The sequence below is a fragment of the Mustela nivalis genome, assembly GCF_964662115.1.
Source record: "Mustela nivalis genome assembly, chromosome: 14".
NCBI classification, from domain to species: Eukaryota; Metazoa; Chordata; class Mammalia; order Carnivora; family Mustelidae; genus Mustela; species Mustela nivalis.
The window spans coordinates 53,638,049-53,660,017 of record NC_139033.1 but is presented as its reverse complement, the minus strand read 5'-3'; the positions used below and the strand labels follow the sequence as shown (position 1 = coordinate 53,660,017).

The 21,969-nt window shown below is 40.1% G+C and overlaps 1 protein-coding gene across 1 annotated transcript in view; it reads left to right on the top strand.

Moving 5' to 3' along the window:
- LOC309848136 (uncharacterized protein) overlaps window positions 1-21,969 on the top strand; it is a 439,793-nt gene that overhangs the window by 183,301 nt on the left and 234,523 nt on the right. The window lies entirely within an intron of this gene.

Sequence of the window (21,969 nt, the reverse complement as noted above, 5' to 3'; positions counted from 1 at the left end):
GCTACCCTCTGAGGAAGGTATTTTCTCTCTCTCTTTTTTAAAGTGTGGAGCGCAACACAGTCTTTATCACGACCTGAGATTTCACGACCCTGAGATCAAGACCTGAGCTGAGATCAAGAGTTGGACGCTTAACCGACTGAGCCACCCAGGCTCTCTTTTTTTCTTTATTCCCCCCCCCCCCTTTTTAAAGAGGCTCATGGAGGTTAGGCTACTTATTTTAGGTCATCCTGCTAGAAGGTGGCAGAGCTGGGGTTATAATCCATGACTCTCAGACAACCATCCATACCTTTCCATTATCACACACTGTGTCTGGGATTGCTCTCCTCTGTGAACACCCTCTCTGCTATAGTGTGAACCACGCATCATGAACAACACGACTTTCGCTGCTTTAAGTATTTCTTATGTTTCCTCTGCTGCAGATTCCTCATAGAGAAGAGGTTGGATGCTATTGTTTAAGCTCACAGAAGGGAGGGAGGAGGGGGTAAGAGGGTGATGAGTATTAAGGAGGGCATGTGTTGTGATGGGCACTGGGTGTTGTATGTAATTAATAATCATCGAACACTACATCACAAACTAATGATATACTATACAGAGGCTAACTGAACATGATAATAAAAAAAATAAAGTTCACTAAGCTGGGATTCAGGAATATTGAATTCTAGACTTAGTTCTTTATCTCCTGGGGACTCAATTTCCTCATCTAGAGAACAAAGTGGTTGCAAAGATGTGGCCTAAACCTTGCTTCGTTAGGTTAGGCTCAGACTCTGAGGCAGAATTTGAGTTATTTATGACTTTCCTTAGAGTCTGAGGCATAGAGCTGGATACAGGTGGACATCTACAGATGCACTTAGTCCTTAATATTGTTCAAGTTTGGGTTGAATCAGTTGGTTGAGCATCTGATTCCTGATTTCAGGTCATGATCTCAGGGTTGTGAGATTAAGCCCTGCATTGGGCTCTGTGCTCAACAGGGAATCTGCCTGAGAGTGTCTCCCTCTCCCTCTGTACCCCTCCACCCCTGCCAAAATAATATTGTTAGTGTTGTTAATTCATAGCAATTTCTCATGCATAAATAAGAAAACACTAGTACACTAGGTGCAAATTTACAAATGGTTGTTAATATTCCCTGAGCTCTTAATAGGTTCAGGCTCTCTTTTATAAGAATGGGTCAGACAATGGGACAACAATGGAATGTGCACAGTGACTTACTAATTTAACATCTGTGGTAAAAAGGGAGCCAATGGACCCTGCAACCCTTCTGAAAGTTGCCATAAACACATTGTAGTCAATATCAATTTTCCAATGTGTTATTGATTCCAAGAAGCATTAATTTCAAAACAAACAATGGTTTTCTTTGGTGATTTCCATGTTGTGGATACAACTGTCATTTTTGCTGACCTGCCTGTTGTCAGATATTATTGACTGCCTATAGAATGAATGAGAATTATTGGATGGGTGTCCTTATTGAACTGAACTGGGAAAACGGGGACATGGAATTATAAATGAGAGTATTTTTAATGATGGTCCCCACCCCACATCCCTGTCGCTGTACCCAAACTCAATATAAAACTCCTGTTCCTGGTGGTCATTGTTCTCCAGTTATTAAAATGTTTTAAATTTCTCCCTTCATTTTGCCAACACACATACACACACACACACACACACACACACACACACACACACACGTCAATTGCTTTCAACTGTGGTTTCTATTTCATTTTTGTTTGACATTGCAAAAGCCTATCAATGCTGTTGTGACTTAGGATTTATGCATGAGACATTCATCCATTCATCAAGTATATGCCAGAAACTTGGGTGAATTTGAAAAGTTGAGGTCAGGATCAAGATGGCACATTGGGGAAGGGACTGGCCCTGGATTTGAGCCCCATCTCCCTGGGTAAGATGGGCCAATTTAGAGCCCAGAAAGTCTACCCTGCCAGGCCCCTGGGATGGAAATTTGTTGCCCACCACACAGGCTCCTCCTTTTCCTTCCTCATCCCTCTTCTTTTGATTTTGCCTTTTTTTCCCCCTGGCAATCCCATCTCCTCATGCTTCTAGTTACCATCACTGTACTGACAATTCCTGAGTATGTGCTCCATCTTGGTTGTCCGTCTGAGTTTCAGCTGGGTGTCCTGACTTTCAGGCACCTCAAACTCAACTTCTCCAAACCAACCCCTTCAATCCCCATCCCCTCATCCTCCCCCAAATCCTCTACTATGTTCTCTGTGTCCTTGTGCACATCCACCCACTAGTGCCTGAAAGGAACGTGGAGGTCACTCTATAGTCTCATTTCTCTCACCACCACATCTAACCAGTGAAGAGCTAAAAAAGAAAAATATATTTTTGTAGTAATTAAATAATATTCTAAACTGGTAAATTTTTATTAAAATATACATGCAAAAGACTTTCCTAAGTGTGTAACATGATGGTATTTTTTGTTTTTTAAAGGAATCTCTGTGAGCAGCATGGGGGTTGAACTCACAACCCCAGGCTAAATTACATACTCTACTGACTGAACCAGCCAGGTGCACTATGATGGGGTTTTTAGAAAAGTGACTGTGTCTCTGTAACTACCATCCAGATCAAAACCCAGAACTTTACCAGCAGAAATACCCTACATGCTACCTGATTGTACTGCCCCCGAGGGTAAACATTCCCCTGGCTTTTAACATCAGTGACTAGTCTTGTCTGATTTTGGACTTGATACACATGGACTCACACTGTATTTTTGTGTCTGGCTTCTTTCACTCAACATTATGCTTGTTGGATGTATATAGACTATCAGGAGTTCTTTGTTCTTTATTTCTCAGTGCCATTTAGTATTCTTACTTCATAGCAAGGGAATTTTACTGTAAAATTCCTATCTTCCTGAGGACATGTGAACATCTCCTCAATAGCCAAGTCATGGCAAGCTTCCTCTCGTAGCATATGTCTTTAAAAGCAGGACATACGTGTTGGTGATATTTCAATTACACCAATAAGGAAGGTGAGTTCCCTGAAGAGGCCCAGACAGTCAAGGAGATAGGAAAAGTAAAAGTGAAAACTTCTTCCACTTTCCAGAGTTTGTTCTTTCTGTTGTAGTTTTGAAAGAAAAGTCATGCTTCAATTAATAACAGACAACGAAGTCAATATGATGGGAGCCGAGACAATGATGTGATCAAATGCCAAGAAATGACTGACGGCTGAAAAAATACCATGTGAGCCAAAGCAATTTCTCTTGACTTCTAACTTTATTCATCCAACAAATAACATTTCATCACAGTTTTATCAATGGAATGCAATTCCACCCAGATCATTCTGTCAATGACAAGAAACGGCATCAAATCATTTTGTCCACACAAATAAATCAATCGCTGATTATTATTTTCTTGAATTTGGGACCCAAGTGGGAGGACCAGATATCTTGAGTAAAACAAAGGGGAAGAAGGAAAAAAAAATGGTTTCTATCTTGACAAATCCAGTTGGGTAAATGCAGCTTAGGCCTTTTTTTTTTTTTTTTTTTTTTTTTTGACACGTTCTGATGTGAGGAGGGATAAACAGTTTTTAAATTTAGAGCAGAGACAAACTGTAATAATAAACACATGGGAAAAGAACGCCACCACTTACTGCTCCTTGCAGAGACAAGAGCATTTCCAGTCCTTCACATTTGCTTATGTAGTTCTCCTTCCTGGGATTTCTCCCCTGTCTTTAAATATATAGTCAAGTTTTGGGAAAAATTAAATTGCTAGGGCTTATGAATCTGAATGGGGGAGGCTTCATCTTTAAATGACAAACTCACGTGGGCCATGTCGTGGTTACAGATGGGGCTGCCCTTCTGGTCCTGCTGTTTCTTCCTGCTGTCACATCCCGATGCTGCCCCAAGCCCTTTCTCCAGACTCCTTGCTTGGTGGTCCACTGCTGGATGGGAGGAAATTCATTTTGTTTTACAAGTTTAGGATCATATTCATGCTATACACATGCAGTTATATATCAGGATCCTTCCCTTAATAGATTGCAATGGACTGAAGTTTGTAGCCTCCCAAATTCCCATGTTGCAATCCTAACCACCTAACCACAGAGTGACAGTATTAGGAGGTGATGGCCATTGGAGAGGGATTTCATCATGGGGATTTACTTCATGAATGGGATTAGTGCCTTTCAAAAGAGATTCCAGAGAGCTCTTTCGCCCTATTTCTGCTGCATCAGGATGCAGTGAGGATAGAGTGAGGGGCTGGTTGTCAGCAACGGTATAGAAGGCTCTGTCCAGAAGAACGCCACCGCGCTGTACTCTGTTCCCAGGCTCCCAGACCCCGGCACCATGAGCAATACATTTCTGTTGTTCATGAGCCACCTAGTCTATGGTATTTTGTACAGCCATCTAAGCTGACCAAGACATATATTATATCACGAGCATCTTTTTGAAATTTGCCCTGGGAGAGAGGAAGACCCTCATGATGGTCTTGTGTGGGGAACATTCCCTGGGGCCGGTTAAGTCAAGCTTGCTCCCCACTGTATTGTTCCCTCCACCATAGACTTAAGACTGTCCGCCAAGGCTCTAGGTCTATTGTCAGAAGGGGCCCTAGTGTCCTTAGGACTGGTTTTTTTCCCTCCCTGGGACCACCACGGAGGGAGACACTTTCTTTTTGTCAGAAGCACAGAAGCAAATGGCCTCCTTACCACCCTTTCCCAGATGACGTGCCCTTATGTCTGCTGCAAGGGAAAGAAGTCAGCTTTGTACCTCAGTTGTAATGTATCCTTGTAAGGAAGACTGAGGTATGTGTAGCCCAGAGAAAGAAAAATAAATTAAATAAATACAAGTTAAATTTTCAGTGGTGCATCAAGTGCCACTTATGGGGCCAAGCCCAACTTCTAATTTTTTGAAGTTGGTGAATTTATTATGTATCTGTGTTTCTTGTGCATACCACCTGCTTCAATGAAGAGGGGTTTAACACAGGTTTCTATGAGGATAAAGATGGTGATGATTATTTGTGTGTACAACGCTTATAGCATAAGATCAGGAAGGAAGATTTGATTCTAATCCAAATACTTCCACCTAAATAAGGATCCTGATCCAAACAATGACTATTTTCAAAACAGCATCTTTATTTTATGGTATTCAAAGTGATGCTTAGTCATTAAATGAGATAACAAACACCAAGGAATATATAAGAAGAAAACAGAAGGGGCACCTGGGTGTCTCAGTGGGTTAAAGCCTCTGCCTTCGGCTCAGGTCATGATCCCAGGGTTCGGAGATCGCCCGCATCGGGCTCTCTGCTCAGCAGGGAACCTGCTTCCTTTCCTCTCTCTCTGCCTCTCTGCCTCCCTGTGATTTCTGTCTGTCAAAATAAATAAAATCTTAAAAAAAAAAAAAAAAAAAAACAGAACCCATCTATAGTCCCACTTCTTAGCTGACATTTGGTGTGTTTATTCTCTCTCCCGCACGCCTTTCTCATCTACTTTTGTTTTACAAATTTATGTTCATATTTATGCTATATATGGTAAAGTCAATCATCAGACGTTTTCACTTAAAACATTATGACATGAACACCTTTGCCAAATTCTTGGGAACATATTTTACCAAAGCCCTACTTGAAAGTATGAAGGTTGTTCTTTATTAATTTTTAAAATTGAAACAATATAGCATTTGTGGGCATTTTTATACCCATATCTTGGGGCAAACCTCAACTTATTTCCCCAGAAAATATTGCTAAAAGTAGATTTTTTAACAAATGAAAATGTCTTGATACTTACTGCTACATTACCTTGTAGAAAATCAGAGTCAATTTAGACTCTCATTAACAATATTTGGATGTAAATATTTCCAGTGCAACCGTGTCAGCATTGAAAAATGTGATTTAGAAAAAAGGGAAGGGATTATTTTGATGAACAGGCAAAAATACAAATCATATTGTTGTTTTAATTTGCATGAAATACTAAATTCTTATTGTTGCTTATTTTTGTTTGCCTTTTGTGAACTGCCTTCTCAAATTCTTTGCTGATTTTCCATTGATCTTATTTCTTTGCAGAGCTCTGATATATGATAAAAATATTTCCCCCAGATACTTACTCTCGTTTCAAAATTGAATAGTGATCTCTTAGCCCAAACGTAAGTTTCTGAAACTTAGATATTAAAATGTAGCTATCCTGTTCTTTAAGGATGTCTTTCTTCATTTTTAGGTATAGATCACATTTTAAAATAGCATACATTTTCTTCTATTTTATCCTCCATTCCTCCCCGCCACCCTCCCTTCTTTCATTTTATAATTAATGGGTCAATGCCTTTGGGATATGGTATAGGGCAGAAATCTAACATTTTCTTTTCAAATATGTAATCAGTTGTCTAAGAGCCATTTATTAAATATTCTTTTCTTCTTCCCTTGATTTAAAATGTGATCCTGGTCAAATGCTAAACTTTAATTTTTATTAGAGTCTATTTCTGGAACTGCTTCTGTGCCGTTGATTCATCTGACAATTCTTGCTCTGGCACCACGTTGCTTTAATTACTGAGTTTTATACTATAGTAAGTGTTATTATCTGGCAGTGTTAGTCGCCTCTCATTACTTTCTTTTTAGGGGACTTCTTTGTTTATTCTTCTAGAAGGATTTTTATATTACCTTTTCAAACAATTTCAGTGTTTTGATTTAAGTAAACTGAAACTTATGAATTATTTTAGAGAAAATGATACACTTATAATATTATCTTGAAAAAAATTTCTTCTTATTCAGGAATACTCTCTGTTTCTTAATTCATTCAAGGCGTTTATGTACCTCAGTAAAGTGTAATAGTTTTCTTCATCAAATGCTACCAGCTTCCTACATTTATTGCTAAGTATTTCAGATATTTGCTAATTTTTTTTAATGGAAAACCATTGTGAGGAGTGTGTGTGTGTGTGTGTATGTGTGTGCATGTATGTGTACATATTTTGTATTTGTTCAGAAATATTTTGGTTACTTCTCTTAAGTTTTCCTTTTGCATCCCTTATTTAAATATATAAACCTCATTTATTTTTCTTGTTTTGTTGCATTGGCTACATCTGCCAAAGTCGTATTTAAAAGCAGGGACATTTGGTATCCTTTGTATTGCTTCTTACTCTGATGTGGGCTCCTTTGGTGTTTTATCATTTACCCAATGTCCACTACTATTTTAAGAGAGATTTTTTAAAAGGAAGAAAGCTTTATTCTTAGTATCAGAAATATTTTTATCCTTTAAAATTGATATGATTTTGGTGGATTTCTAGTATCATCCCAATCTTTAAATTTCAGAAGTCCCATTTACCCGATCATGTAATTTTTGGTATGCTTATGATTTTAATTTGTGTTGCTATTTTATTTAGGATTTTTGCATTTGTATTTTCAGTAAGTAGGATCTGTAGGTGTTTGTGTATGGTTCTGTGTGTACGTGTATGGGGCATGTGGGTATATAAATGTGTGTTCTTTCTGTCAAGTTTGGGGAACAGGGTTGTAGAGACCAAACAGGAAATGTCATAAAAATAAACACTGGAATATTTAATAGAGTGTGAACATTGTTCCTTTAGAGTTTTAAAGAACTCACATATTTTCTTGTGCCATTTAGGAGGTAACAGATACTTACATCATGAGATTTTTTTTCATTGCATTTCATAGTTCTATATTCTTTCCCTTCATGATTAATTTTGATTCACTTATATTTTAATAGAAAATTGCTCCTTTCATCATTGTTGTATCTTTTAAGTTTATGGATATATGTACTTTCTCATTTCTAATTTTTTCCTTTGTGTCTTCTTTAGTTTTACTTTACTATATTGCTCAGTATTTAGCTATTTGGCTTTTCCTTTTCAAAGCTCTATTTGTATGATTTATTGATTTTATAAGTTTTAGTTCATAATTTTTAAATGATTTTTAAATTTCTGCTTTTCTTGAGATTATCTTAATTTTCTTCCAATAACCAAGTTGGATGTGGTGTTTATTTATTTTCACATTTCATTTTTAATTTTGGAAGAATTTAATTTAATTAATTTTGTAGGCCTTCTATTTATCACTGAAAAATTTTTGGCTACAACATAAAAGTTTTTATGTATAATTTTCTATTTGTTACAATTTTTTATAAATAATTATTTAAGACATTTAGACTTGGTGTGATTTAGCAATACTTTTTCATTTTCCAAGTGCTTGTGTTTTGTTGTTTCTGTGCTTTGAAATATATTAGCAACATTTTCTCCTTTTTGCAATTTATTCAAATTTTACAGTGTAGTGTTTCATATACATTTGAAAAGGTACAGCATTATCTGTTGGTAGTATGTAGAGTTAAATACATGTTTCTATGAGATACGTAAGATGAAATTTATGATGAAAATATAATAGATAGAAAGTAAAATGCTGTCTGATACAACTGATAGGACCAGAGCCCACATAGCTATTGGAGAAGGGCATTATCCCATCTAAATACAACTGACCTTCCCATGGTCAGCCAGTGCCTGCAACAAGAGTTGAGTGCAACCTGGGGAGGTCCAGCCTGGGGAGGCTGAACTTAGCCTGAGAAGATACACTGGAGTGCAGCTGAACAGGAAGGTGAAATCTCAGGGTTGGAGCAAGAGTAGAGGAGGGAGGGCAACTGGAGGGACCCTGGAGACTGGCCTGGAACTGGCACCTTCAGAAGTGGGTGCATCTGTTGGCAAGGATCATTTGTCTTCTCTTTTCCTCTTTGTAAACTCTTAGTAAATCCTTGCTAAAGACTGTAGTCTATTCTCAGCCATGGGACTTAAAAGAAAGGTTTCTTCTAGACTTGTGCAGAGAAGGAAAGAGAAGTGAAGTCTCTGCAAGGTGGGTGGGCAACCAAACTGACCCTCCCCAGGCCCAGCTATGGCAAAGATGGCGGCTGGGCAGCTGGAGGAGGCAGCCAGAGCAGAGGGATATAAGGGCCTGGTCAGTAGGCAGCTCTGGGGCTGAGGAGCCCTGAAGGGCTGTAAGAACAAGGAGGCTCTTCGAGGATGGTACTGCTTGCCTGGTCAGATGGGGGCTTGCAATGTATGCAACTGGAGCTGTCAAGTGAGTTTTATTTTAGGCTAGACTAGTGCAGTTAGAAGACATTTAAATTAGAAATACTTTAAATAAGCATTATTAATTATACTGTTTGGAACCCTCCATTCTTTTCTGACAATATGATCAGCCCAAACCTGGGAGAAATGTGTTCAGCTTTTCTGTGATTAACATATGGCTCTCAGTTTTCTTGTTGTCAGAGATTCTGCTTTACATTTCATGATGCTGTAATATAATGTGAGATGAAGACATGCATTTGTTGTATCCTAATTGTGGATTATACCCATAATCAATTTAAAATGCCCCTCTTGGCCTATTTAATGCTTTGTTTGCAATTTCTATCCCTGTTTCCTTTTTTGTGTACATACATCTTGGCTAAGCATTTAACCCTTATTTCTGACCTTGTTTGAGTTGTATCTTGTATATTTTGTATTTTGACCAAACATTAAAAAATGCGTTTATTTATTAATGAGGGAGTTAATTAGATTGATAGTTATTTTCAAAGCTGATGCACATATTGGACATTGCTGTCCCCGCCTGGAATCTTTTCCCTACTTTGTCCTAATGGAGCCTGCATATTTCCAGGAGATTTTCTTTGAACCTGACTCCACCCCAGTTCTAAGGTGGGCCTGATGGGTTCAAATGTGATTCCACTCTGTGCCAGTGTCCGCTTCCACAATGAACAGGTAACTCAGTCCTGGCCAAGACATCGAGCGAGGAAATGGGTTTAGAGGCTTTTCTGGATAAATGTCTTTGTTCCTAAGAAAGCCATAGGAAAGGGCGGTCTCTCTTCCTCTGTTAGGCCTCATCAGGTCTAGACATTGCCCCTGGACCTGCCATAGACCATAGAGTGCCATGTTGCTGCCTGTGTGTGTCCAAAGTCCTCACAAGGATGGATGGCAGATCCATCAGAAAGGACGAATACCCAACATTTGTATCAACATGGACGGGACTGGAGGAGATTATGCTGAGTGAAATAAGTCAAGCAGAGAAAGTCAGTTATCATATGGTTTCACTTACTTGTGGAGCATAAGGAATAGCATGGAGGACAGTAGGAGAAGGAAAGGAAAAGTGAAGTGGGGTAAATCAGAGAGCGAGATGAAGCATGAGAGGCTGTGAACTATGAGAAACAAACGGAGGGTTTTGGAGGGGAGAGGGTGGGGGATGGGATGAGCCTGGTGATGGGTATTAAGGAGGGCACTGATTGCATGGAGCACTGGGTGTGGTGCAAAAACAATGAATCCTGGAATACTGGAAAAATAAAATAGAATTAAAAAAAAAAAGAAGGGTGGATGCAGAGTAAAGAGATGGGAAGAACCTGAGTTCCTGAAAATATCCCTAAGCTTCTGAATCAGTGGCCCGGTGGCTGTCCTACATGTTTCATTCCCGCCACATAAAATTAGGAAAGCTTTTAGTTGTTCTTTGAGCCGGTAAACATCTCCTTTCTGATAATTGTAGCCAAGGGCACTTAAATGACACAATATGTTCATTTTTCATTTTTTACATTTAATTCGTGCTTCTAATTTATTATTTCTCTTTCTTTGGTTTTGTGTTTTTATATAGATTTTTATATAATATATTACATATATTATATATAATTCTTAATATAACATATAAATTATTATATAATATATAACATATATTATAGCATACAATATATGTTATATATAATACACTATACAATATATTTTATACATTATATAATATATATGTAGATTATAGAAATATAAAGATTTACATTTATATATAGAATATATATAGAGGAAATATATATAGATTTATATAGCTATATAGATATATATAGATCTATAGATATAGATTCATATATAGATTATATTTTATTTATATATAGATTTATATAGAGATTATATTTTATTTAACACAATTTATTACTGGACTAACTAATATCTTTTTGAGCAATTTTATTCAGAAGTTGTAATCACAGAGTGATCACTTGGTTGGTTGTAGACTTTCCCTAGAAATTCTGTGTATTTCTTTTATATGTTCTCATACTTACTGCTATGTGGAAGTTTGAGCCTGTTCTTTTTTCTCTTTGGAGTCTATCCAGTTCATTTCTATTCAGATACTAGTGGTGTGTGTGTTTACATAATTAATTTTCATTGCACAAGTAATTCCTGAAATAGTCTCCTTCCACATATTAAGAAGTTTCATTAAAAAAAAAAATTCCATTTGACCACCCTTCCCTCAACTCAGATTTTTCCCTGAGGTAACTACCACGAACATTTTCTGTGAATCCTTCCAGAAAAGTTTCTATGAATTTATGTACATATATCCATACTAGAGAGAACACTTCATTATTATTTCAGGGAAAGAGTACTTTGAGAATGTATGTTGAAGGCACCAGTGAGAAGTTTGTGATGGGATGGGGTGGACATACAGAGCAACGTGGTTACCTAGGAAAGGAGACTCTTCTTTGTGACAGTGGGTGTGTGGTCGGTCCATTATATGCTGAGGTAGATTTAGGAGATCTAATTCAAGATTTATTCCATAGGAACAAGCAAAGCCATCTTCTCAGGCCTGTGGGCTTGTTTTCCATATCAGCCTCACCTTATAAATTAATGTGCACTGCAGCTTCAGAGCTCATGTAACATGGAGAGTCTCCACGATGATTACGACTTATGACAACCTTACTATCACACCCATTTTATGGATGGAGATTCTGGCCAAGGTGTACTTAGCCCTGTTCAGTTTTCCCATATTCTCATGTGATTTCACTAGGATTTGGAAAAAGCCAAAGACCTGGGCTTCACTACAAGAGGCCACTGTGGGAAGAATGCAGGCCAAATTGCTTAGAAAGGGCAGGTTGCCTGGAACTGGGGGAGAGAAGAATGTCAATTATAAGCTCTTTGCCAGTGCACCTCTCATCTTCTGATTAGAAAAGAGGGAGGCTTCTTTTCATGAGAAATCAACTTGTCCAAAGAGGGTAGTGCTCTGAACATTGAGCTAAGGAGATCCAGCAAATGAGCTTGGGCTCTCCCTGGCCTGAGCTCTAGAGGAACAATTCCCAGGCTCTTTCCCCAAAAGTAAACCTATTGTACCCAGCTCCTTATGGATCCCATAAGATTTGTTTCTCAAGTGAACCAATTTAGTAAAAATGTGTTTTCGTATTTTAATTACTCCCATAACTTCTGAAGAGCATATGACGCTCCAGATTACCACACCGAGCTGCTGGCATTGCTGCCAGTGGCAAAGGAGGCTCTGTCTGATAAGCCCAAGGAACTCGCTGTGGGTAGACAACCTGCGCCAGGCTTTTAGGAATTTGGAAGATCGAGCAATTTACTACTTTTATATGACTTACATTTTAGTGCCATTCATGTCCATAAAAAAGGAACAGCCAAGCAGACTGGTAAATGCTGACTTGTGCATCTGTTGGGTCTGGCAGCTCCTAGCCTCGTTTTAGTAGTGAGTGCCTTCTGGAACCACTCAGTCTAGTGGACCTCTCCCCACCCACATCCCTCTCCATCTTGCCATCTGCTTCATTTCCTTATAACTCTTATCATGATCTGAACTTATCTGGTGCATGCACTTGTTGCTCGTCCATCTCCCCCTCCTGAACGTATGCTCTGTGAGGCAGGGGTCTGCCTCGTCCACCGCATAGAGACAGTTAAGAGAAGTGCTTGCTGGGGAGGAGGCATTCAATACACAAGCATTTAACTTGTTGAATGAACTCATAGCTTAAAGTCCTAGTGGTGGAAGTTTGGGTGCTGGAGTCCCAAGTAGGAAAAGGAAACAGGATGCAAGATGACCCAGCTGCATGGAGGTACTGACTCCAGACTCTGTGTGGTCAAGCCCTGAGGCTAATGGACAAGGGAGGGTCTTTGTTTTTTACTCATAATAGATGAGATTTGTATGTTGGAACAAAGAGCCAGAAGATAAACATGACTACAGACCAATTCTGAATCTGGGTTCAAATTACAAGTTGCACAAATATAAGAGATGTTTGCTTGACAATACTTTAGGGAAAGAAACTGTATTTTGGCAGTCTCATCTTTTGTAAATTAACAGCATGACTAGCCCACAATTAATGGAATATCATGTCTAACAATACAAATAACATCAACATCATTCTAGCCACCACTCATTTTACACTAGCCACGTACCAGGAACTGTGCTTCATGCATTTTATACACGACTGTGACTCGTGACAACCTTATTATCGCACGCATTTTGTGGATGGAGAGACCTAGGCTCTGAATACTTAAACCTATAGCAGGACAGAGTTCAGACGTGGTGAAACCGAGTGTATCTATTGCAGAAAGCTGTCGTTAGTAACCACTGATTGTCTCACTGCTCTATGTGTCTTCAAACACATCTGAGGCATTGGCCTCAGCTCTAGTAGACGTGTTTTAAGACAAAAACTAAACAAGCAGCGGCTTCACAGAGAGGTCATGGGCATGGTAAAGGGTCTGGAAACCACAGCCTGTGGGGAACATTCAGAAAGAAGGAGGGTGGGGTACCTGGGTGGCTCAGTGGGTTAAAGCCTCTACCTTCGGCTCAGGTTCCTGGGATCGAGCCCCACATCGGACTCTCTGCTCAGCAGGGAGCCTGCTTCCTCCTCCCTCTCTCTCTGCCTGCCTCTCTGCCTACTTGTGATCTCTATCTGTCAAATAAAAATAAATTAAAAAAAAAAAAAAGGAGGGTGTTCAGTGCAGAGGAGAGATGATGGAAGGTGGGGTCAGGAATGAAAGGGTGTCAAAGGTCGTGCTTGGGTCTGAACAGCAGAACTGGAATAGCAGACGGAAGTTCCAGTGAAGCAGGTTTCAGCTTGACAGGAGAACGAACTTTCTAAAGATTAAAGATGTGGAATGAAGCTTTTGAACCCAACCCCTCTTCCCCCTCCAAGCATGCATAGCCATCTGTCAAAGATGTTGGATTTCAGGAAGGAGTCCCTTCCACCTCTCTGAGTCTGGGATTTTCTAGATAGGTTTAAGTTTTATTTAAAAGAAAGGTAAAGATCATTTGAGCTGATTTAAGGGGAATCTTGTCTAGGAGCGGGGGGATTATATTACTCTCTGAGTTCCTGTCAGCCATTTCAGCATGTAACTCTTCCACTGGGGCCACACCTGGGGCACATCTGAAATCAGGAAAGGGGACTTGTATTTGTTCTGAACCTAAATCCTCTTTAAAAATAATAATTCATTGGATGGTATTCTGGTATTCAGTTTGTTTCAAAGTGTCTTTCTCATGTATTTATTTTGTGTTCAGCCCCAGGTAGGTGCTAATATTTGAACCATGCTCCTCTGCACCCCACTCCTCCTAAATTCCATTCTATGCCAGAACTATGGCCTGTCCTGCCTCTTGTGGCCCCTCCAACACCTTCTATCCCTAGATAGATTCAGAAACTAGATGCAGGTAGAAATTAACTGTGCTTATAATTTATGAAACCCAAAGAGGAGTGGAGAGAAAAAGGAATGAATCTGACATGATTACAAGGACAAAGGCAGCTCTGGGTGCATTTACACAAGCCAGGGTGGGTTAAATTTTCTTTAGAGGCAGTGTGCTTATTTGTGGTTTCCCAGTAGCCTCTTGGTGCAGAGAGCATCTACAAAGTGCTAGATGAAATGGGCTCGTGTGCGATTTCAAAGAAGTGTTAGAATCTTGGGGTAAGATTTCAAGAGTCCCAGCCTCTGAAATCGCCCTTCTATGGGCTCAAAATTTTACAGTCAGAGCACTGGTGTTCTGAGCTAGACATTTCCCTTGGCATTCCTCTATAGGCAGTTCACCTGGGAAATGAAATGCCTTGGCTCCTGAGGTCATCTTCAGGAGGAGAATTCTGGAAGTGGTAGTAGATTACTGATTACTTGCTTCATACCGGGCACTATCCTAAGCCTGTGGCATATTTATCTAATTTAATATTCACGATCACAGTGTAACTATACACTACTACTATCTGTGTGTTTCATATGAAGGAACTGAAATTTAGAAAGGTTAACTGCTTTGTCAAAATTCACAGAGATGGTGTATGGTTGATATAGATTGAATGTCTGTGTTGCCCCAAAGTTGATATGTTGAAATCTAATTCCCAATGTGATGGTGTTTGGAGGTGGGGCCTTTTGAATTTGATTAGGTCATGAGTGTGGAGCTCTCATCAGTGGGATTAGTGGCCTTTTAAAAGAGATCCCAGAGAGCCCCTAAACCCCTTCACCATGTGAGGACACTGTGAAAAGATGGCTATCTGTGAACCCGAAGGAGACCCTTACCAGACATCAAATCTGCCAGTGCCTTGATCTTGGACTTCCCAGCTTTCAAAATGATGAGAAATAAATTTCTGTTGTACTATTTTTGTTATAGCAGCTCAGACTCAGACAATGGTAGAGATTGGATTTGTCTTCAGAACCTATAGTCTTAGCAAATATATAATACTGTTGCCATTCTAAATAAAGTAATTATATGACTCTCAGAAATGGGAGAGAGCTCATCACGAAACACTATGTGTGTGTGTGTGTGTGTGTGTGTGTGTGAGGGTGGTGGGGAGGTTTTTATTGTGAATTAACTTTCTAACCCTGAGTAAATTACTAATCTAGAATTTATCTGAGATGGTTAATGTAATTCTGACTTCTGTAAGGTCATTATTAGCATTTTATTATTTGTCTTAAAGTCAATTGAAGGTACATGCCAGGGAGTAATTACTTGCTGAGTAACCCAGGTATATTCTTCTCCCCTTCCTTTATTTCTCCCTTCGGTCTCCCTTCTTCCTTTCCTCTTCTTTCCTTCCTTTTCAGTAATTTAGTTATTTCTGAGTATTTGCTTTGTGCCTATCACTGTGCTATACAGTGGAGGTACAAAGATAAGTGAGTCTCCGTCTGTATTCGTAAGGACCTCACAGCCTGGAAAGGGAGTTAAAAATAATTACTATTCAACATGGCAATGGTTATAAAGGAGCAGATTTTCCAAACTAGTTTTTTAAAGAACACTCTTTGGCAGAATGTTAAGTAAGGGTATCATGAAAAAGAAGTATTTTAAGTTAAAACAAGTTTAGGAAATGCTGGGTTAAATAAAATTAAGCAAGATTTATCTTACAGGGAATTTTCAGGCCTTTTAAATTGCTAATGTGCTCTGTGAATTACCAAGAAGGGACGAGAACATATTTTGCAAGCCCGGTTGACCTCAGAATGGTTCTTTTTTCCTGGCACATGTAATAAAGTGTTTATTCACTCATCTCTCTCTCTCCCTTGGTCCATCATCCGTCCATCCATCCATCCATCCATCCAGTCTTCCTTCCATTTATCCAGTATTTCTCACGTACCCACTATGTGCCAGACATGATATTGTATCCTTGGAATCCTTTAGTAAATGAATTTCCACAGTTAGTGTTTTGGGGGAGAGATAAACATCAAAGAAGCAAATACATATATAAGATTATTATCCCAGTGTGGTAAGATCCACATAGGAAATAACCAGAGTTTTAAGATGAGGGAAAAAAGAAAAAAAGCGAACAAAGCCAGAGTGATCTACTTATGTAGGTGGTTGAGAAAGCCCTCTGTGAGCAAAAGACATTTAAAGCAAGTACCTGGAGGAAGAGGATGAGCCAGCTTTGCGAAGAGCAAGAGGAAGAGCCATCCAGGAAGAAGAAACAGCAAGTGCCAAAACCCTGGAATGCAGACAGGCTTGGCAAGCTCCAGGAGCAGAGCTTCCTCCAGGAGTGCAGGTCTGCTTCAAGGCAGAAGGCTGAACTTGACACATTTTTAAGAATTAGAATCTCATCATCATGATATCACAGCGTTGGAGGAGACCCTGACACCATCTTATTCCAAGTTCTTATCCAAGAGGATCCCGTCTTCTAAGATACAGGGCTGCCTGCTCGGCTTGGCTCGGTTTATAGGGTTTTCCCCTTTAGATGCGAGGTAAACTTCAGCCCCAACGTGGCTAGGGAAAGCATTGCTTGTGACATTTCTCTCCTTCCTATGAAATGAGGACTAGGGAGGATTGAGTATAAGGAGAAAATTTCTTTCAGAGGTGCAAATCCCAATGCAAGGAATCATAGCTGGTAACCTTCACTCCAGCCTAAAAATAGGAAACAACAAGGCTGAAGGGGGAAATTGACAGAAACCCTAGCTAGGCAAAGTGACCAAGGAGGGGAAGGAGGAAAGCTCTGATTCGCGCAGCCCGAGTGCCTCACTCCCAAAGCTTTTATCTTTCAATTCTTCCTGCAAGATTAAGCATCCCCAAACACCACTTTTATGGTCTCTGCCCTGGTTCAAGGAGTTACAATGGATCTTCTTTACTGTCAAGTCAAGTAAAAATCTCCCTGCTAGACATTCAAGACTATCCATTATTATCATCATTTTCTTTTGGCTAACCCCCTGCCTTCTTCTAACCCCCTTCCCCAGCAAGCACAAACACTCACACGTGCGTGCGCACACACAAACACACACACACACTGAATTTGTTTCATTGTGCAATTAATACCACAAAGGAATAACAAAATATTTCTGATTTGGGGATCACACTCCTGGCTTTAAGCCTATCATTTCTTGACTGCTTGAATGTATTATCTCACAGATCTTCAACTTCCTTATCTGCATTGACAGATATTAATAATAATAATAATAATGTTTGTTGGGGCACTTGGATTGCAGAGTTGGTTGAGCATCTGACTCTTGGTTTCAGCTCAGGTCATGATCTTAGGGTCCTGAGATCAAGGCCCATGTTGGGCTCCATACTCGGTGGGGAGTCTGCTTGTAATCCTCTCCCTCTCCCTCTGTTCCTCACCCCACTCAAATAAATAAATAATCTTTAAAAAACAATAATGCTTGTTAAGTAATAATAATACGTGTCACAGAGATGTTTGGGTGGCTTAGTCAGCTCAGGTCATGACCCAGGGTCCTGGGATTGAGTCCTGCACTGGGCACTCTGCTCAGAGAGGAGCCCACTTCTGTCTCTCCCTCTGCTGCTCCCCCTGCTTGTGTTCTCTCTCTCTCTGACAAATAAATAAATAAATCTTAAAAAAAAATACTTGTCACATAGGGATGTTGTTTTTTTGAACTCAACAGTTACAGTATCTTCCCTACTATGGAAGCTTCCCTACCTTGGACGCTCAATTTTTCTACCTTGCTCGCTATCTGCTGGGCCCCTGCCTCTTTGGTTCTCTCATCCTCCTTTAGACTTTATGATTCTTGCTTAGTTGTTCACAGTTAGCCTTTGAAACACAGACTCTGGTTCCCATTTGATGCATGTTTTACCATCAGAGGCAACCTGGCTTTCCTTCATTTCCAGTTCTTATTTCCAAGTAGCTCAGCTTGGATAAGAGCTTTCAGCTCCTGCTTATTTGAGAGGAAGATTTGGAAAGTTATTTTCTGAGGCCTAACCTCAGTAAGTTGAGACAATTGAGGTCTAGTTCTTTCCTCTTGGCTGGTTTTTGCTCAGCTAAGAACTCCCCTTGGTTTTTTGCTGGCTGCAGAAGACACTCCCAGAGAGCCTTTTTGTTCTTTTAGCCTCATGGTCTTGTGATTCTCAACAGTCACTGATGCATGCTCTGTGGCTGGCCATGCTTTCTAAACTCTGGCTTACTACGACCTAAACTAATTCAAATGAAGATGGAAGAGCTTTGTTTCAAAACCAGAATCCAGTATATCCTAGCTCTCACCATAGCCATCACCATCCCTAGAGAAATTCTCACAGATCACCTGGGCATCCTTTCTCCTTTCTGCTGTAAATGCCACAAGTTTGTAGGTAAGTGAAGATAAGGCATGGGCTACTCAGATCCTTTTCCTAGTGTTGCTAGTGGTTGAAGAAGCAGTGGGGAAAAGGTGCTTCTTCTTCTATTGCCCAGGACTTCTTGATGTCCTGGCCAAATAGATGACAATGTTTAGTAACCTGGTTTAGCAGGGAATGGTCATAGCACATAGACAAGGTCAAGCATTGACCTTGTCTAGTGGTTCCTTCATATAGTAGGTCTGTTTTCTTGCCAGTAGCTGGAGAAGAATGCCCAGGAGAACATGTTTAATCCTGAGACATGCCTGGGACGGTCTTATCCTTGAACTGATGACTTCAAGCCTCTTGTCCTTGCTACAAGAAGAGAATTGTTTGGAACTTGGGAAATACGAGTAAAGGAGGAAGAAGTGTTTTATGTATCTCTCCAGCAGAGTTTTGCAAATATTATTGGTCATAGTTTTATCATATGATCACCTCAAATAACAAGGAAGACCAGGAAATGGCCTTGAAAACTGGGTGCATTGCCTCCCTGAATTGAATTGGGGTCTGTTTGTAGGAAGGAAAAGTGATAACATTTGGTAGGCAACTACACAGTCTACCACTGCACAATACTTGTCAGCCTACCCTACCTCCCAAGTCTCTGGGATCTTCCTCTTGCAACCTTTCTTCCCATACTCGCCTCTCTTCTCTGTGCTCTTCAGTGTTACCAGCACCCAGATCAAGACTCTAATGGGAATGCAGGCTATCCCAAAAAACGTTAAGACACCTGCTTGTGGTCTCAGGTTCCATATAAGGAGCATTCTCACCTTTTTGGGTACCAGAAACCATCTTATAGGGAAATAATGATAAGCTCCTCTCCCGGTCAGATCCTAGAAAACCATTTGGAGCCCTTTTAACTGACAGGGTTCAACCCAGTGGTGGTGTGACCCTGCCATCTCTGCATGCCCATCTACATCATCTCCCATGTCTTCCTCGTCCAGCTGATGCTGAGCCCTGATGTTGTAGGTTATAAGCTCCTTATGAGCAGGGCTATGACTTAGACAACCTCACAGGTAGAAAGAATAGGTGTGCATTATGTCCTTTATGTATTATTTAATTGGAATCCAGAGAAGAATGCTGGGTTGCAGAATTTTACCTTTCCAAGGAAGCTTTTTTTTTTTTTTTAAAGATTTTATTTATTTATTTGAGAGAGCGAGATAGTGAGAGAGAGCATGAGCGAAGAGAAGGTCAGAAAGAGTAGCAGACTCCCCATGGAGCTGGGAGCCGGATGCGGGACTCGATCCCAAGACTCCAGGATCATGACCTGAGCCGAAGGCAGTTGTCCAGCCAACTGAGCCACCCAGGTGTCCCTCCAAGGAAGCTTTTACTGATTAAGGAAAAACAGGGGATGCCTTCTCCCTCTCTGCCTTCTTTCCAACACTTAAGTTGATAATACTCCTGACTTTCTCCCCATTCAGCCCCATTGCCTATTACACCTTTCACTGTACAGAGATATTGGAAAGGTCCTGCTAGGTAGGTTAGCTGAGTGGACTGGCATATGGATCAACTGAAGCCACAGTCAGAGATTTTTCCTAATTAACCATTTTATTCATGACCTCTTGAGTGGTCATAGGCTCTAGATCAATTACTGTTGGGTCTTTTCAGTGGAGAAACCCATTTTTGCTACAGGTAGAAAGACTCTAACATGTGCAATATAGGTGAGTCAGGAGCACTGTTTTAAATCAAGACATATTCTGTGTATGTGCTTCTTGAATTGTCTGAACCAGGACTAGGATTAGAAGACAGTGCTAATAAAGTAAACTGGCTGCATCATTCTGAGGGCCCAAATACCTTTTCTCTATTATGTAGCTATGGATTGACCCTGTATGCCTGCAACTCCAGTCAATTCCCTTTAAATTTAGATGCAAAAGATCCCTTGATCTGGTTACTCTCTGACCCCCTTAACCCAGTGGTTTTCGCTAAAGCCTAGGCCATGGCCTCAGAGTTCTGGGATTGTTGGGCTTATCTAGGACCTAGGCATTGGCATTTTTATCCTTCCCCCACCCCTTGGGTAGCTCTAATATGCAGCCCACAGTGTGAAATCACCTCCTAACCCTATCAGGAAAACCAACGTAGACTTCTTTAACCTCTGTCACAAATTAACTCTCCCAAATCAGGTAAGCTAACCCTGCCTCAACTACGTACCAGCTTCTAAGTCTTAATCATTGAGCTGATGTCATGCTAGCTCCAACATACCATCTGCCCCACACCATTGCCACAGAGAATATTCATATCTGGCTGTAGATTTGAATTTTAGCTCTGGAAATAGATAATTCCCTAACTGAGGGCATAAACCATCTTCATCTACAGAAACAATGACCTCCTTTGGCTACAGATGGTTTCTTCTTAGTCCCAGCTTCCTACTAAGCTGGCCATAGACTGGTCCCAAGCCCACACCCAAAGTTACCCTGTAATTATGATCATAGGCTTGCTACCTGTTCTGCCCACTCCTGGACTCTTTCTTTGGTAATAAATTGTTCCATATCTGATAACTTAAAGTTTATAATCCTACCCACAGATGGAAGCCAGGGCTCCAGCTTCAGCCCAACCTGAAACCCTGGCCATAAAGTAATAACCCAGCCACAGAAAGACCTCTGCACTTGCCCAACTGCAAAAACATCCTCATTTTTTAATGAAAAAAATATATATACAGACATTAAGAAACTAATAAACTGAACCTTATGTATTTATCTCCCAGCTACAATAATGGTCAGTACATGACCATTCTTGTTTCATTCATATCTTTACCTACACTTATTTCCATTCTCTCCTGGGTTATTGTGAAGGAAATATGGGCATTATTATATCCTAACACCTGTATATATCTTGGTTTATATCTATAAAATATAGGAGTTCTTTAAAAAAAGATAAACAACCACAATACAATGATCACACCCAGAACTTAATAAACTTAAAAATTCTTTATGCACAAATATCTAGTTAGTGTTCCTATTTCTCTATTTCTTTTATACATATATTTTTTTCCAGTTTGTTTCCTGATACAAATAAGGTCTGCACTTTGTTATTTGTTGATATATTGCTTCTAGTCAGCAGTTTTACTTTTTATCGCTTTTATTGCATTTTTATTTCTGTTGAAGGAAGTTCCAAGTATAAAGCCCTAAATGTGGGTCCGTGCTGACCTTTAGCCCCAGCCACTGATGCATCAGCACACACGTCCCACGGAAGGAAGGCTCTGACCAAGAGGGATGCAAGCCAGGCAGTGGGTGGAGTGTGTCCCTCAGTACAACCACTAACTGTGTCACCA